Source organism: Lampetra fluviatilis, chromosome 4 (genome assembly GCF_964198595.1).
Source record: "Lampetra fluviatilis chromosome 4, kcLamFluv1.1, whole genome shotgun sequence".
NCBI lineage: Eukaryota > Metazoa > Chordata > Hyperoartia > Petromyzontiformes > Petromyzontidae > Lampetra > Lampetra fluviatilis.
The window spans coordinates 19,741,529-19,758,989 of NC_136278.1; the positions used below are offsets into that span (position 1 = coordinate 19,741,529).

General features: G+C 49.8%; 1 pseudogene; it reads left to right on the forward strand.

Moving 5' to 3' along the window:
- The first annotated feature begins 1,537 nt into the window (after positions 1-1,537).
- LOC144931636 (chymotrypsin-like elastase family member 2A) overlaps positions 1,538-17,461 on the forward strand; it is a 40,642-nt pseudogene continuing 24,718 nt past the window's right edge.

Below are 17,461 nucleotides of genomic sequence, written 5' to 3' on the forward strand. Positions count from 1 at the left end.
GTGTTACCAAAACTATTTCCAAAATCTTGAACAAACACAAGATCCAGTTCCGATTCAATACAGTACACAAAATCCGTGATTTGATTCCATCTGTGAAGGATGTCATTCATGACATGCGATACCCTGGCGTCTACAAACTAGGTTGTGTCTGCAGCAGCAGTTACTTTGGGGAAACGAAACGACATGTCTCGGACTGTGTTCACGAACACAAGGCAGATTTGAAACACGACAGAACCAATAACTCTGCCTTGGCTGATAATTGTTATAACTCTGTGGGCTCGCACAATATTGTTTTTTCCGAGACCAAGGTACTCTGCAAACCTTCGGGCTACTATCAAAGATTCGTCTATGAAGCCATCCAGATATATAAACACAGAAACAATTTCAACCGAGAAGATTGGTATAAGCTGAGCAATCATTGGAAGGACGTTATTAACCAAGTAAAGTCGTAACTTGCTGCGGTGCTTCCATCCTTCCTGCCGTTTGGCTGTTATCTCCGACTCTCTGAGTTGCATTGCCCTTTTGGGTGCCTCTGCATTAATGGGCTGTTGTCTCACTAACATGGCCACCTTTGCTCGCTTAGCCTCGATGTATCGATGGTTCTGGCTGTGTGGTGGGTTGTGTGTCTCACTGGCGCGACCACTGTTGCGGTGGTTCTCTTATGCGGCGACGGAAGCTCATTTACTTTGACATGCTTATCTCTCTCCCTAATCTCTCTCCCTAATCTCCCCATTACCACAACTGATGTGCTTGCGTGCGGGGATGGGACTGCTTCCCAGCTCGGACCCCGCCTGCTTGCCCTTGGCCAACATATATAACCTCTTGTTGTAGAAGCTCTCTCACTGTGTTCTACTTGGTTCAGCAGTTGTACTGCTGGATATTTTTTTCCCACATGAGGACGATCGCTTGTGTTGTGATCGAAACGTCGTGATATATATTTTTTTCCTACCTACGTGACTTTACCGAAAGAACCAAAGAGTAAGGTTAATAATGTAAAAAATGGGCTTAAAATAAGGAAAATAAATGAATGCATTACATTTCAAATCACTAAAAGCCAAAGAAAAGTGTCTCCCTGTTCAACCAGTGTTTGGCAGTGTTCACTTCTCCTGGCGGGCCTAAGCCAGTGATGGATATTCCCAATACTGTGGTGTGGGGTATCTGCCTATAAAACTACCAACCAGAATAAGAGCTTGCGATCCTCCCATAGCGTGTGTTTTGCATAATAATATAACTTTTTGAACATGCTGCTTCATTTATAAAAGTTTTATACGCCTAAAAATACTTTAAATTCCACCACTTTTCTCCTGCTGACACCCACCTAAATATCAGACACGATGGCACGCGTTAATTTGAAACGTAAATAATTTGAAATTTGCATGCGGTTTTGGTTGAGAGTTGGACTTCCCTATTCTGTTTGCCCCTGGAGGACTCACATGGGCAACAGATTCTGTATAAAAGCCAAGAGGTCCCAGCAGTGAGACACGGCAGTGATCAAGAAACTACAAGCATTCAAGAAGCTCCAAGTCATCGATCAACCATGCTCGCCTTTCTCGTCTGTGCTGCTCTGCTGGTTGCGGGTGAGTGTTGCTCTTGCTGACACATTGAGCTGCTGAGTGATTGCAATGCACGCATTTCATTTAGTGGAGCGACCGTTCGAGCTTCTTCAGGAACTAGACTTAGTTCTAGAAGATGCTCGTATGGCACTTCCGCTTTTATTTCAGTCCGCTTTCATTGACTGGTGGACACCCCCCTCTTTTCTCCCGACTCTCACTGAAACAGCTACTGATGTATTTAACCCATATGCAATAATATGCAAGCTATCACTGTTTCGATATGATTTCAGTTGCACCGTGTATTGGGTTTTAGAGGAAGACAGTCTCACAGTTACAGTATTAATAAACGTAAAGGTACAATAATCACAATGAAATTATCATGCGTTATGAGTCTTGCTTTCATGCCGGCCCATCGGTATAGGTCTCTAGGATTTCCTCAAAGGTGGTGGATCGCGCATCTGAATGCTCCATTGATACGATAGCATGAATCGGGCTCGGTCCATGGTAGACCACAGGTAAAAAAAAAATTGTTCTTAACATGTTATACTTGTTCGTCTGTTTATTCGGGACTCCTTGTGACCGACTGGGCCCCTATGGGACGCATACGCTGCATACCCCAGAGCTGCACCCCTGAGTACATTTGTAATAAAGGACTCTTTCACTGTGTCTGTCTCCGTTGTCCTTTATTCGGGTTCTTACAACTTGTCCCACACGGCCCTCGCTCAGAGCCTCCCCGCTTGGCAGCTCGACAGCTGCCGTCGCTCCCGTAGCCTTTCTCTACTCCGATGCAGCTGCGCTGCAGGTTCCATTGTGCAGTCCTCCGGCTGCTCTCACTGCAGCTCCCCCGCTGCTCCCCGTTCCTCCTTTGCTCGGTCACCGCTGGCCGACGGTGCCGAGTCTCACCGTGTGGCGATCTCGCCACTCTCCACTCTCCGCCCTGCGTGGCCTCACCCTGTCTCTATTCCCATACTCTCCTCCCGTCTCTTCCGGTTCTCTCCCTTAAGACCTTACCCCTCTCTCTCACGTGACCTAACTCCTCCCCCAGTGACGTCATATCTGCGAGGCCATTAACGCCCGCATTACACATTTATGCGTGTGTGTGCTTTTGTTCCTCACAGCTGAGGTGTCGGCTCAGAGCTGTGGGATCGCAGCGTATCCCCAGATCCGCGTGGTGAACGGCGTGGAGGCTCGCGCCAACTCCTGGCCTTGGCAGGTAACGGCAGAGGCTGAATAACAGCCATCACAGCCACACGATGCATTGTCAGTCGATCATAGTGCAGTAGCATCCATTGTTGTACATGCCACGTGGAGGCCCTCATCCAGCAGTGCATTGATAAAAAGGCTGCATGTGTGCAACATGAAAATTTCAGATCTTCCACTCTTCCCAATGACATTGAATCAGTCACTGTATTCCGAATGTGAATCAGAATGTTTTTATATTGGAGAAATCCGATTCGCTTTAAAGCTCTTTTTCACAGATGTCCAGTAGGGGCAGGTCAGAACGTTACAACAACACACAACGCAAAAACACAACAAGAGTGCAAAGTATAGGAAAGATAAACAAATCACTTTAAAATATATATATATAAATTAAACGAAAATATATGTTTTATCTTACCAGATAAAGCCCACTGAACTATTTCTTTTTTAGATACGTCCTGACCACAAATGATAGCTCACCAAAGTGGCCCATCATGTGAAAATTTATATCAGCAAAATAATATTGATGTAAGTTTTTAAATATGGAGGGATAACCATGAGCACCCAGGGATAAAATCCACACGACCACAGGGAGAACATGCATACTCCAAATGTACAGGTGTGAGGGTTGGGTTTGAACCCCTGACCTCCTGCATACCAGGAGAGGAATATACCTTCACATCACTGTCGGGTCCCTCAAATATAAATATTATTTTTAATAAAGTTTCGAAGTTCATATTGTATTTGTACTTCAATTCCCATGCTTGAGAAAGGCAGTAAAATAACAGCAAAACAATCCCAGAACACACCAGGACAACACAGATTTCATTAAATTGTACTTTGGGAGAGCGGAGGCACAGTGGTTGACGTACTGCACTACGAACCGGGCTACATGGGTTATATTTTCAGCAACTGTGGCGAGTGATATCTCAACCAGTCCTGGATTACACCCCTTCGCAACCAGCTCTAACCAGCATTTTGCATTGACTCAAGGGCTAAGTTATGACTGCATTATTCGATATAGTAATTGGAGTCCTGGACAAATAACAGGAACGGCCACCAATCTCGCTGTGATTGCATTGCAGGCGATCGTGCAGAGGTACTCTGGAGGAAGATGAGTCAACTACTGTGGAGGAACCCTCATTGATCGTCAATGGGTGCTCACCTCTGCGAGCTGCTTCACGTGAGTCATGGCACCAATGGAGTCGCGAGTATGTGTGCAGGCAGTGCAACTGCACCGTGGCCCAGGTACTGTACAGTATTTTGCTGTACCACATTGTGGCCACCAAGGATGGAGCAGTCGATCTTGGCAACAAGGAGGCGGCATCTATCAATTACCTTCACACGATGCCACGTGGCAGTAAATCGCAACATTTCTATTTAGTACTTCCTCACTGAAATGTTTACAGATGTAAGTGATTAAGACCACCCATTGCTCTGTTATCTCCCCACATCCACCACAACGTGCAGGAATGGCTACAGCTACAGGGTGGTGTTGGGAAAGCACAGTGTGTCCACAACCGAGCCGGGGGAGATCACCACTCCATTGAGCCTGGCCGTCTGGCATACCTACTGGAATCCCAGCATCCCAGCAAATGGGTGAGAACGCAAACAGGCACACTGGTTTTTGTGACACCGTGACAGAATTGCCATGGAGAGACAAACATAGAAACATAAAGTGTCATTTAGACAAACAGACAAAATATAAACACTATAAGTAGACAAACAGACATGCATACAGAGACATACAGACAGGAACTGTAGGGTCTGCAAAAACTCCTATTATCCGTGGCCCTACTCTTCCAATTATACATGATTATCTGCAATTTTATTCCTATAAATAATAGGAGTAAAATAGCAGATAATATCATTTGCGATATTGGTCCCCCACATCACCACGGTTAGGGGAGAGTTATCTGCAAAGCGCTGAACCCCCATTGCATGGGGTATGTTGGATGTGGATTAGGCCCAGACTAGCCATAGGGCAGCATTCCGGGCAAATGCTCAGTGGGCCGGTACATTCCGAGGGCTGGTGAGCCGGTTTGTGTGGAAAAATAGCAAATGTGATCGGAGTAAAAATAAAAAAAATGTTCTTACCTCTAATGTCTAAGCTCCATTGCTTAGTTGGCATTAAATCCTATATTTGGCAGCCAAAAAGATTATTCTTCACCAGCCCATTTGTTTTTTGCATCTGCTGTTGTATACTATCCCTTCTTCCAAAATTGATATATAATGAATGAAAACACACCAAAGCGCAGCAAACTGCAAAACACCAGGGGTTGTTAAGTAATGAACTGGAGGGAGCAAAGATACCCAAAAAGGCCAAGGAATTAAATTATTAAATAAGTGGGGCAGCTCAAGGCTGTGTGCACAGGGGAGGGAGCTGATTTAAACAACCCTGCACGTCTGAACGTGAGGGGGCCTTTGACCTGAAATTAAGAATAACACTCCCAGAGCAGAAGGTTGGGTGGCCACAGTGAGACGAATAAGAGTGTTGTATATCTCTCAAGGATGCAGACTCAGCAACAACAAGGCTGCGGGGGTCACCAGAAGTTCGCGTTCGCCTAGTTAAGACAAAAAGCTCAATTATTCTGTATTGCTATTAAAGTAACGTTAAAGTCGGAATTTAACAACAGGGTAGGCTAAAGTTATTGATATTCACACCCACTCCAATTAAACCAGGCCACAAGTTACGCCTACTGAACCATCACCATCATTAAGTCAATATGAAATGTTATTTCCATACTTTAATACTTTTTATACAACTCGACCCGAAGCATATGACAATCAGAACCTTCCTAAGTCAAAATTGAATCGCACCCAGACAGGAGCGAATAGTCGATATAAGGTTGAAGAGGGAAGGAAATTAAGAGCACGGCGAACTGCAAACGTAAGCAAAAAGCCGGGAACGACACCAACCCAGCGACCCACCAGCCCAGCAACAGCGAGTCGGGCTTCGACAGGCCATAAAAGTAGAAATAATAACTCCCGGGGTCAGGGGACACAAGAAGAAGCAGGCATTCTAGATTTGAAGCTTTCGTGACTGCAATGATTCATATTCTCAGGTTTTTTCGGTAAAGTCACGTAGGTAAAACATTAAAAGTAATGAAAGTAAAATAAAACAAAACAAAAATAAAAATAAAATTCACGACGTTTCGGAGGCAACACAAGTCTCCGTCATCAGGTGGGACCGTCACAGCCAGATTAGCTGCATCAAGTGAAGCAATGATTCAAGATGTAATCCCTTATAAGCAAGTTGAAGGGGGGAGGAGAGGGGGGGGGAGTTCATCAGAATGTGGTAGCCAATGAATGGAACGTATCGGGAGGGAGGGGGGTGGGAGGGGGAGGGAGCCAACAAAACATTTGGCGACGGCTTGGACGCGGCTGCTGCGCACGCCAACACAATGGGCAGAGAGGGGGGAGGGGAGGTCTGATACACATGTGTAATGCGGGCGTAAGCGACCTTCCGGATGTGACGTCACGGGGGGTGGAGTCATGTGACGTGGGGGGAAGGTTCGGGTCCTTAAGCGGGTAAACCGGAAGGGGAAGGCAGTCGGGGTGTGAGCGGAAAAGAGTGAGGCCACGCGGGCGAGTGTGGAGAGGGGGGGGCGCCGACGGCCATCGGGAGCCAACCCCGAAGATAAGAGGAAGCTGCGGAGTGGTGTGCAGCTGCAGAGGAGACAGCCAGAAGGGCTGCGTGTTAGAGGCAGCGGTGTGGCTGCCAGGAGGAGCTGCGGAGAGAGAGAGAGAGACAGCAAGAGGCTGTCAGAGCTGCGGAGGGAGAGGAGTTGCAGCGAGTACAGCCAAGAGGGGCTGTGTGAGAGAAACAGCAGCGGAGCTGCTGTTGTGGATCGGGCCGACATTGGAGTCAGCACCGTGGAGAAGCTACAGAGTAAAGACAGCCGTGTGGGTGTACAGCACGAACCGAATAAAGGACACTGAGCCAGACATCGTGGTCCAGTCGTTTATTACACTGGTGTCGGAAGTGCAACGGCATGTCGAAACAAGTGAGGAAGAAAGTTAATCCGGCGCCTGCATCGGCTTCTTCGTCCGACGACGACGAACTCCCTCCAACCACGGATCCTGTTGGGGTGGTGGAGGAGAGCCCGGCTGAGGCGACCACGGGAACGGGAGTGGAGGATGTTGGCGCGGTGGCGGGTCCGTCGACATCATCAGACGCGGATCAACGATGGCAAGCGATGGCGGTACAACTGGAGGCACTTAAGGACGTCCTGGCGCATCTATGCCATCTCGTCGCGCCAGGGACGATGGATGATTCAAGTGGTGCTCCGCGGGCCGCCACGTTGCCTGTCCTGCCGCCGCCATTGCCCACGCGGCAAGAGGCCGCCATTTTGCGCGCTCCGTGGCGCCAAACCGCCATCTTGGCCACGCCGCGGGCCGACGCCATTTTGAATTTGCCATCACAACCACCACCATTGGAAGACGGCGGGAAGAGGAGTCGGAGTCGCCACCTTACAACGGTTAAAGAATTTTCCGTCGGTGGGGACTGGAGCGCGTTCGCCTGCCGCTTCTTGGCGGCGGTACGCACAGCAAGATGGACCGATGCGGAGGCTTTGGAGGTGTTGCCGACTCTCCTGGACGACGAATCTGTCCGATTCTTCCGTTCCATAGCGACCGATAAGAAGGCAACTTTATGTGGTGTTTTTCAAGAAATGGCCGATGCTTATGAGCCACCAGATGATGCGCATCGGCGATTCGCTCAACGACAACGAGCACCAGAGGAGTCGCCCGTGGCGTTCAGGGGTGCGGTGCTGGAGCTGGCCATGGCAGCTTATCCTGAGACGCCACAGGACCTGCTCGAGCCTCTCATATTAGGGAAAATGTTGGAGCTGTCTCGGGATCTAGGGATCCCCATGCCTGTGTGTGGGCATGAGAAGCTAACTTCCCGGACGGCTGCTAAGTGTCTCGATGCGCAATTCAACCTCCGTCGCTGGAAACAAGTGACGGCGTGGACGGGGGGGCCCGTCAAAGAAGGGGATGCGCTGGGGTGGAACCCTGCGCAGGCTGTCTATGTTCCGGATGACCGGGGCCCTCAACAACTGACGGCCGCCTCCGCTCCATGGACGGGACGCGGCGGGCCGAGACCGCGCGCGGCGCTACCAGAACGGGGCCGTCAGGAGGCGAGGCCTGCGCTTCGGCGCAACGAGGCCGAATGTTTCCGCTGCGGGCGTAGGGGCCACTACGCCAGAGACTGCTGGGCCCGCTTCCCGGCTCCGCCGCAGCGGGAGGCCTCGGCACCGGTCAAGTCGGCTAAAGATCCTCCGAAACAGGCATGTCGGCACGCACCAGACACTCGGCAAGGCTTTACACCTCACCCATCACCGTCGTTGCGCCATCCTAACGTTGCGGTTAAAGCATGCCCTTCGACGGGGCCTTGTCGCTCGGTCACGCAATGGCGCAAGTTGGCACGGAGAGTCGTCGCGGCCGCTACGGGCTCGTCCACTGTACCGGGGTCTATACAAGGGGTGGACGTACGCATTTTGGTCGACTCCGGCGCGTCTGCGACTATTATTTCGGATGTCATTTTTCATCTGTTGGGCATCCCGCCGGGGGCTGTGCGTCCGGTTTATGGGTCGTGCGTCGCTGCGAACGGGGGTAGCATGGGTATCGTGGGTCAGGTGGATGCTAAGATATCTATTGGGGATGTGTCGGCCTCGGGTGTTGTGTTGATATCGAGATCTTTGGCGGTTCCTTGTTTGTTAGGCACCGATTTTTTGGCTAAGATGCCCATTTTGATCAAAATCAATGAGAATTGTATTGAACTGCCGGGGGGCCGTCAAATCTCGTTTCTGCCGTCGCCCTGGGGGCGACCTGCTTCGGCCGTACAAGTGCAGGCGCTGTCCGTCGCATCTGTGGACATCCCACCTGGTACACAGATGCTTATACCCTTGCGGTATCGGAAGCCCCTGCCTGATCGGCTAGGAGCAGTAGGGGTCTTGTTGTCACCGTCCGCCGCGATAACAACCGGGTTGGCGTTAGTGTGGGCACAGACCATCGTCCGGCCGGATCAATTACCGTTTTTACAGGTGCTTAATGCGTGGGGAGAAAACGTCCGTGTCCCGGCCGGTACGGTTGTGGCACATGCCACTACGGCGTTTGCGACCCATGATTGTCCACATAGCCGGGGAGTTGTTGCTGGGGTTTCCGAGCCAAGGAGTTCGGATGATCGTTGGGTTGCTCATTTATGTGACGAAAATTCTTCCCTGTCCATGGAGCAACGTGGTGCGCTGCGTAAATTGTTGTTGACATATTCCGATGTGTTCAGCTCCGATGATTTGGATTTGGGCCGCACTTCGTTGCTTTACCATCACATTGAGACGGGCGATGCTGCCCCTATTCGATTAAATTCGCATCGGATGAGTCCTGCGGAGCGAGAACACGTACGGGGGGCAGTGGAAGACATGTTGGCTGCGGACATTATATCGCCATCTAACAGCCCATGGGGCGCTCCAGTCGTCTTGGTTAAGAAGAAGGATGGCAAATTGCGATTTTGTGTTGATTTCCGCAAATTGAATAAGATATCGGTGGCAGATGCGTACCCCCTGCCGCGTATGGATGACTCCCTCGACGCATTGTCGGGGGCTAAGTTCTTTTCCACACTGGACCTCTCTTCGGGATTTTGGCAGCTTCCCCTTGACGAGTCCTCACGGGAGAAAACCGCATTCCGTACGCCGCAGGGGTTATTTCAATTCAACTGTCTCCCGATGGGATTGAATGCGGCCCCTGCTACATTTCAAAGATTGATGGAGCTCGTTTTGACGGGGTTGCAGTGGGAGACATGTCTTATATATTTGGACGATATCATTGTCTTCAGCCGCACATTTGATGAACATTTGACGCGGCTGGAGACAGTGTTCACGAGGATGCGTTCTGCCAAATTGAAATTCAAACCAAAGAAATGTCACCTACTGCAACGGTCCGTCCGCTATTTGGGGCACATTGTGAGTGCTGAGGGAGTGTCCACAGATCCGGAAAAGACGGCGTGCGTCCGGGATTGGCCGACTCCGGCCACCGTGGGGGATGTTCGGCGGTTTTTGGGATTTGCCTCGTATTACCGAAGATTTGTGCCGGGTTTTGCGACGATTGCGAGGCCCTTGCATCTCCTTACGGGTAAAGGACGGAAGTTTGTTTGGGGACAGCCGGAGGAGGCGGCCTTTCGGAGTCTGCGTGATCTATTGGCCACGGCCCCAACATTGGATTATCCCGATTTCGATCACCCATTCATTCTTGATACGGACGCGAGTGACACAGGTATTGGGGCGGTGTTATCACAGTCTAAAGGGGGTGTAGAGCGTGTCGTGGCGTATGGTAGCCGAGTCTTGTCTCCTGCGGAAACCCGCTACTGTGTCACTCGCAGAGAACTATTGGCGGTTGTTTTTTTCCTACGGCAATTTCGACCATACCTCTACGGTCGTTCTTTTATCGTGCGTACGGATCATGCGGCCTTGCAATATGCCCTTAAAATTGACCAGCCATCCGGACAGTTGGCACGTTGGTTGGACACGCTACAGGAATTTTCCTTCCAAATTCAACATCGGAAGGGAGTGCGCCATGCGAACGCTGACGCACTTTCCAGATTACCGCGGCGCGCCCCTTGTAAATGTGAGTCGGGGACGCATAGGTGTTCGCCGATTCCGAACCCCCCTCAGCCGCTTACGTTGGCCGTCGAGAAGTCGGACACTCCGATGGAACCGGGACCGGCTGACGGGGTTTTGAATCTGCCGCGGTCTGTCTGGATCCGGGAACAGATGATGGATGAGTCATTGGTGTCCTTGCGGAAGCGGTCTGCTAGGGACAATGGGAGTCCGAGTACGGCTATGGGGCCGCAAACCGCTCTCCGAGATGGTCTGCTTATGTGGCGGGAGGGGTTCCAGGAACGTTGGCGCCTGGTGGTACCAACGTCCTTGCGATTCGAGTTGATTAGAACCCTCCATTGTGACACTCTCTTACATTTAGGGGTGCAGAAGACCTTGTTGACGTTGCAACGTCATTATTTTTGGCACGGCATGGCGACAGATGTCGTAGGGCACGTGCGCGCGTGCCCTGCGTGTGCACGACGTAAGCCGCCGAAACATCCTTACGTGCCGCCTCTCCAGTCGATTCAGGTGTCTCGAGTCAATGAATTGGTGGCACTGGACATATTGGGACCTTTTCCACCATCGGCGAGGGGTAATAAATATTTGCTGGTAGGGGTTGAGTACCTCTCCCGTTGGCCGATGGCCTGGCCGTTGCCCGATCAGTCGGCCGCGGCCATTACCGACGCCTTTTTGTTTGGGTATATTATGGATAAGGGGGCGCCTGAGAGACTCCTCACGGACCAGGGCAGGAATTTCTCTTCTAAATTATTGGCGGAAGTGTGCGCGGGCCTTGGGACTAAGAAAGTACGGACATCCCCATACCATCCGCAGACGGATGGTATGGTTGAACGGCTGAACAGGACATTGTCTGCCATGCTTTGCCATACCGTGAGTGAACAACAATCAGATTGGGATCTGCACATCCCCGGGGTGCTTTCGGCGTACAGGATGACGCCTCATGCGGCTACAGGATATTCGCCGTTTTACCTTATGTATGGTCGGGAAAACGTGCCGCCGGTGGATGTGCAATTGGGAACTGGGGTGAAGGGACCTCATAAACCACTTCCTGAATACATTCAGGACACGGTTCGCCGAGTCACGGAGGCGCGGGAGAATGCCCGCGTGGCTACGGCCAAAGCCCAGGCCCGGAACGAGCGATATGCGCGACGGTCTGAGGGGGAGTGCCCTTGGAAGGTTGGGGACCTAGCCTGGCTTCATTGTCCACAGGTACGTCCGGGGACCTCGCCGAAATTGCACAAACCCTGGCATGGTCCCGTCCGCCTCATTGCGGTTCCCAACCCACAGTCAGCACGCGTCCAGATTGGGTCTCGTCGCTGGGTTGTGCATACGTCGCGCTTGAAACCATATGTTGCTCCCTTACATGATGCGTCATCCCCCAATGTTGCCTTGCCGGGGTCTGTTGCTGCTGACTCTCCCCTGCCTGCGTCCATTGATCTTGCTAGAGCGCCTGTCGTACCTGTTCCAGACAGGCCGGCCGTGACATTGCGGGGGACGAGGGGCCCTGCTCGGAGGACGCCTGCCAGGTCTGCGGGACCTTCGAGCCCTGCAGCCCTTCCGACCCAGCTGCGGGCACGGTCACAGGACAAGCCCAAGACTAACTCTTTAGAGACACGGGACGGCGGTGGACTTCCAGCTGCGACAGGGGGATTACCCCCTGTCATTCCTCGACTTTCATCGCGTTCCCGTTCTGCGAGTGGGCCGCCGACCGTCCGGGACGGGCCGGCGACCCGCACACGTTCCAAATCGCTTACGTTTCGTTGATTGTTGTTGTCTTGTTATTTTTTTCTTACAGTTGTATTTATTGCATGCTTTTTGTACGTTCGTTGATGTTAATTGCGTCGTTGTTGTTGTTCTTGCTGTTACATTGTATGCTTAGTGTCCTTTAGGGGGGGAAGCTCGGTTCGCCGCATTACGATTTGCTATTGGTCAGCCGAGGTCGGCTGGGATTTTTCTACGGGGGAGGGTGGTGTAATGCGGGCGTAAGCGACCTTCCGGATGTGACGTCACGGGGGGTGGAGTCATGTGACGTGGGGGGAAGGTTCGGGTCCTTAAGCGGGTAAACCGGAAGGGGAAGGCAGTCGGGGTGTGAGCGGAAAAGAGTGAGGCCACGCGGGCGAGTGTGGAGAGGGGGGGGCGCCGACGGCCATCGGGAGCCAACCCCGAAGATAAGAGGAAGCTGCGGAGTGGTGTGCAGCTGCAGAGGAGACAGCCAGAAGGGCTGCGTGTTAGAGGCAGCGGTGTGGCTGCCAGGAGGAGCTGCGGAGAGAGAGAGAGAGACAGCAAGAGGCTGTCAGAGCTGCGGAGGGAGAGGAGTTGCAGCGAGTACAGCCAAGAGGGGCTGTGTGAGAGAAACAGCAGCGGAGCTGCTGTTGTGGATCGGGCCGACATTGGAGTCAGCACCGTGGAGAAGCTACAGAGTAAAGACAGCCGTGTGGGTGTACAGCACGAACCGAATAAAGGACACTGAGCCAGACATCGTGGTCCAGTCGTTTATTACACATGATAGAACAAAGGAACGAAAATGCCCATGTTTATACCAATGCAGGCTGAAAAATGAAGAGAGTACTGTTAAAAATAACTGGGGATGTTAACACTCGGTGAAGTAAATTAAAATAGTGCCTGTCAGATAAGATGGTCCAAAAAGTGTAATTAAGTCTTTTTTGCGTGGTTAATAACATCTTTCCAGTGATTACTGAGTTTGTACCCATCATCACGGTTGAAATTATGTCTGTGTTTGTATATTTGTATGGCTTCGTGTACAAACCTTTGATGGTAGCCAGGAGGCTTGCAGAGAACCTTGGTCTCGGAAAAGACAATTTCATGAGAGCCCGCCGAGTTGTAGCAATGATCGGCAACGGCCGAAGAATCAGTTCTGCCGTGTTTCAGATCTGACTTGTGCTCGCGGACACGATCAGCAACATGACGTTTTGTTTCTCCAATGTAGCAATCACCACAAATGCAACTCAATTTGTAGACTCCAGGATACTGTAAGTCAGGAACGACATCCTTCACAGATGGAATCAGATCACGGATTTTATGCACTGTGCTGAATCGGACTTGGATCTTATGTTTGTTTAGAATTTTGGAGATCTTTTTGGTCACGCCTGCTATGTATGGTAACGTGATAGTTTTGGTCGGAGTTTCATGTGGTTGTTTCTGTGTGGTGGGAGAGACAGCTTGGCGGATAGTACGGTCAGAGTATCCGTTCATCCTGAGGGCCCGATGTACATGTCTTAATTCATCAGTCAGGTGGTGTTGGTCAGAAATGCCATGGGCTCTGTGGTATAGCGTTTTGATGAGAGAATTCTTTTGAGATGGGTGGTGGTGGGAATCCGGTTTCAGGTAGGAATCTGTGTGGGTGGCTTTCCTGTAGACAGAATGTCCCAAGGATCCGTCAAGCCTCCTCTTAAACAGAATATCCAAGAATGGTAGTTTACCGTCTTTCTCCACTTCCATGGTGAATCTGATAGATGGGTGTCTAGAATTGATGTGGTCCAAGAAGTGGTTCAATGCTGGGAGGCCATGTGGCCAGATGACGAAAGTGTCATCCACATATCTCTTCCACAGGGAAGGACGCAGGGTGGATGTCTGGATGGCGTCTGATTCAAACTTTTCCATGAAAATGTTGGCTGTAACTAGTGACAAGGGGGAGCCCATAGGGGTACCCTCATTCTGTTTGTAGAAGGTGCCATTCCAGGTAAAATAGGTGTTGGTGAGGCAATGCCTAACCAGCGCAGGTACATCAGAATTCAATCCCTGTTGGACTAAGTCCTCAATTATTGTTAGGGTGTCCGGTACTGGGACTTTGGTAAACAAAGATACTACATCAAAGCTGACGAGAATGTCATCAGGAGATAGTACCATGTCCTTAACCATAGAGACTAATTGGGTTGAGTTGAGTACTGCCGAAGAGGTCTTGCCTGTGAAGGGGAGCAGAGTATCTGATAGAAAACGGGCTAGTTTGTACGTCGGAGAGTTTATCGTCGACACGATGGGTCGTAGCGGGGTGCCTTCTTTATGGATTTTAGGAAGACCATAGAGTCTGGGAGGTCTTGCCGCCGATGGTTTTAGAGAGGGACGTTTGCTTGGTTCGATTAGGGAAGTCGAACTCATGATGATACTGTTGGTTTTTGTCGTTAGGCTTTTAGTGGGATCGTTTTTAATTTTGGAGTAACTCCCATCATTAAGAAGGTCCAGGATTTTGTTGTTGATCTCCAAAATTCTAAACAAACATAAGATCCAAGTCCGATTCAGCACAGTGCATAAAATCCGTGATCTGATTCCATCTGTGAAGGATGTCGTTCCTGACTTACAGTATCCTGGAGTCTACAAATTGAGTTGCATTTGTGGTGATTGCTACATTGGAGAAACAAAACGTCATGTTGCTGATCGTGTCCGCGAGCACAAGTCAGATCTGAAACACGGCAGAACTGATTCTTCGGCCGTTGCCGATCATTGCTACAACTCGGCGGGCTCTCATGAAATTGTCTTTTCCGAGACCAAGGTTCTCTGCAAGCCTCCTGGCTACCATCAAAGGTTTGTACACGAAGCCATACAAATATACAAACACAGACATAATTTCAACCGTGATGATGGGTACAAACTCAGTAATCACTGGAAAGATGTTATTAACCACGCAAAAAAGACTTAATTACACTTTTTGGACCATCTTATCTGACAGGCACTATTTTAATTTACTTCACCGAGTGTTAACATCCCCAGTTATTTTTAACAGTACTCTCTTCATTTTTCAGCCTGCATTGGTATAAACATGGGCATTTTCGTTCCTTTGTTCTATCATGTGTATCAGACCTCCCCTCCCCCCTCTCTGCCCTTTGTGTTGGCGTGCGCAGCAGCCGCGTCCAAGCCGTCGCCAAATGTTTTGTTGGCTCCCTCCCCCTCCCACCCCCCTCCCTCCCGATACGTTCCATTCATTGGCTACCACATTCTGATGAACTCCCCCCCCCTCTCCTCCCCCCCTTCAACTTGCTTATAAGGGATTACATCTTGAATCATTGCTTCACTTGATGCAGCTAATCTGGCTGTGACGGTCCCACCTGATGACGGAGACTTGTGTTGCCTCCGAAACGTCGTGAATTTTATTTTTATTTTTGTTTTGTTTTATTTTACTTTCATTACTTTTAATGTTTTACCTACGTGACTTTACCGAAAAAACCTGAGAATATGAATCATTGCAGTCACGAAAGCTTCAAATCTAGAATTAATGCCCTCTACGGGGAGGAATTCCACCTATCTGTTAGAGTTTTTAACAGACAACGAGACAAGAAGTCACAGCTTCTCGAGACGCTGGCCTTCCTCAAGAGATGCCGCGATAACAAGGTAATACCCATCGCTTTCACACTCACATCCGCTGCTGTGTCCTCACCGAACTCCAAACAGATCTTATTTAAAGCTAGCCTATCACTAATCTCGGAGAGAATAAGGTTACTCCGATCTGAACTCGATAATTTAGACAAGACTCTCTTACAAACACATCTAATGTTAACACAAAAAATGTCACCTTCTGATTGGAACCACGTTGATAACATGACTTCTGCTTCTGCTGACTCAATGTCAGCCAAATGCAAAGCTAACCTGATTTCTAAATTCAACCTCCTATCTAAAAAGAAACCAGAGCCACACATCGTAAAGCTGGATGTTAACAAGACCGTGATTAATCAGAGTAACATTCCAATCTCTGACAATCTAAAAACGGTACTGGCCAAAGGACTAAATTTCGCCGTCACCCCTAAATATATACCAGTAGAGGATATGATTTCTCAGATTGATGTAGCCCTCAGAGGCATAGGACACATCCATGCTGATGTAGCAAGAGCTGAAATAGCTACTATTCTCAAGAATGCTAAGAAACCCACTAGTAACATCAGCAAAAACGAACGCTCTGAACTCGCGAATTTAAAAAAGAGAGATGATATAGTCATCCTCTCGGCAGACAAGGGCAATGCCACGGTCATCATGGATAAAGATTCATACAACAACAAAATCCTGGACCTTCTTAATGATGGGAGTTACTCCAAAATTAAAAACGATCCCACTAAAAGCCTAACGACAAAAACCAACAGTATCATCATGAGTTCGACTTCCCTAATCGAACCAAGCAAACGTCCCTCTCTAAAACCATCGGCGGCAAGACCTCCCAGACTCTATGGTCTTCCTAAAATCCATAAAGAAGGCACCCCGCTACGACCCATCGTGTCGACGATAAACTCTCCGACGTACAAACTAGCCCGTTTTCTATCAGATACTCTGCTCCCCTTCACAGGCAAGACCTCTTCGGCAGTACTCAACTCAACCCAATTAGTCTCTATGGTTAAGGACATGGTACTATCTCCTGATGACATTCTCGTCAGCTTTGATGTAGTATCTTTGTTTACCAAAGTCCCAGTACCGGACACCCTAACAATAATTGAGGACTTAGTCCAACAGGGATTGAATTCTGATGTACCTGCGCTGGTTAGGCATTGCCTCACCAACACCTATTTTACCTGGAATGGCACCTTCTACAAACAGAATGAGGGTACCCCTATGGGCTCCCCCTTGTCACTAGTTACAGCCAACATTTTCATGGAAAAGTTTGAATCAGACGCCATCCAGACATCCACCCTGCGTCCTTCCCTGTGGAAGAGATATGTGGATGACACTTTCGTCATCTGGCCACATGGCCTCCCAGCATTGAACCACTTCTTGGACCACATCAATTCTAGACACCCATCTATCAGATTCACCATGGAAGTGGAGAAAGACGGTAAACTACCATTCTTGGATATTCTGTTTAAGAGGAGGCTTGACGGATCCTTGGGACATTCTGTCTACAGGAAAGCCACCCACACAGATTCCTACCTGAAACCGGATTCCCACCACCACCCATCTCAAAAGAATTCTCTCATCAAAACGCTATACCACAGAGCCCATGGCATTTCTGACCAACACCACCTGACTGATGAATTAAGACATGTACATCGGGCCCTCAGGATGAACGGATACTCTGACCGTACTATCCGCCAAGCTGTCTCTCCCACCACACAGAAACAACCACATGAAACTCCGACCAAAACTATCACGTTACCA